Consider the following 1,878-nt stretch of genomic DNA (forward strand, 5'->3'; position numbering starts at 1 on the left):
TCTTATATACTTACGATATTCCATTTCTTCAATATAACGTTCTTGTTAGGAACAGAAATCTTATCCGATGCAAAGAAAAAGAAAAAAAAAGGAAATAAAAATATCGTGCACAAAATAATGAAAAAAAAAATCGAAGAGAAAAAAAATCCGTATATCCTAGCCCTTAAAGATATATCCAAAGGTAAAAAGGATATTTTTAAAAGGAATCCATCGATCGGGAATTTGGAAACATTTCACTCTGATAAAGAAATAATTAGTGGTCTGACAAGGGCTGGGGGCTTTATTGGACAAGGGGTGACTGATTAAGCTCGGGACTCGAAAAGCGCGACGGAGAAAGAATAAGGAAATGAAAAAGAATGTTGATAAAGTTTTAGAGAAGGAGAAAGATGATAACTAAAGGAGAAGGAGAAAAATGATAACTAAAGGAGAAGGAGAAAGATGATAACTAAATGAGAAGGAGAAAGAGGATAACTGAAGGAGAAGGAGAAAACGTTAAAAGAAATGGGACAAATGTTGATAAAACTTTACATAATGGGACAAATGGATAAAATTATGAAGCTTTAGAAATAAGAATAATGATCGAGAAGAAGGGAAGAATGGCGAATTGAAAGAGAAGAAGGTAACACATCAGAAAATGAAAATGATATTGATGAAATGAGAAGAAGAGGAGAATGATGAAAAAGAGATGAATGTAATGAGAAAAAAAGGGGAAGAAAGTGAAACTAATTGATCAAGAGAGAAATATAGACAGAGAGAGGGAAAGGAGAGAGAGAGAGAAAGAGAGGTCAAGGGGAGGAATAAGGATAGAGGGAGAGGAAGAGAGAAAAACAGACAGAGAGAGAGAGAGAGCAGGGGAGGAATAAAGATAGAGGGAGAGCAAGAGAGAAAGAAAGAGAGAGAGAAAAAAAGGAGAAAGAGAGAGAGAAGGTGAGAGAGAGAGATAGTGAGAAAGAGAGAGAAAGTAAGAAAAAGAGAGAGAGAGAGAGAAGGGGATATTGGAAGAGAGAGAGAAAATTGAGAGGAGAGAGAGAGAAAACAAAAAATGGACGAGGAAAAGTTTGTAGTACCTGAGGTGGGACTAAACTAAACAAAGCAGACCCTCACTACGGCTGGGTCACTCGTTAGGGAGAGAAGGGGGAAGGACAAGGAAAAGAAAAAGTAAAGGGTAGTAAAGATGGGGAGAAGAAAGAACGAAGATAAATATATGAAGAGAAGAAGGAATAAAGTAAAAGAGAAGGTGAGGAGGAAAATAAATACAAAAACGTGACAAGAAGAAATAAATGGAAATGAAATAAAAGAGGAAAGCAAAAGCGGAAAGAAATAATAAGGAAAAGAAAGGATCAACAGAAAAGAAAATAAAACAAGAAAAGGCACACGCAACACATGCATGCACGCAAACACACATACATACACTCACTCACGCACTGAAAATTTACACATACAAGCCCCCATTCCTCCCACCCTATAAACACTCAACTGAGAGCATACACCTACTCCCCCCGCGCCTCCTCACACACATCCCCCCCCCCCCATCCCCACAACCACCTACACACTCACTCAACTATAAACATACACCACCCCCCTCCTCTCCCCCTACCCCCGACACACACACACACACACACACACCCACACTGAAAAAATACTCACCCCCCCTTCTACACACAAACATACCCACACTGAAAATACTCCCCCCCTCCCCCCTTCCCCCCTAAACACACACATACATACCGCCCCTCAACACAGCCATACATACAAACACACACAATGCTAGAAAGGCTTTATCCTAGCGACGGAATTGAGGTCGCACAGGACTGGACTGAGGCCGGATGCCTATCAAAGTTAAAGGTGAAGGAACGCGGGAGTTAGGTGGTATAAGGA

Source organism: Penaeus japonicus, unplaced genomic scaffold (genome assembly GCF_977035675.1).
Source record: "Penaeus japonicus unplaced genomic scaffold, GWHDUDI00000001_assembly GWHDUDI00000003, whole genome shotgun sequence".
Classification (NCBI taxonomy): Eukaryota; Metazoa; Arthropoda; class Malacostraca; order Decapoda; family Penaeidae; genus Penaeus; species Penaeus japonicus.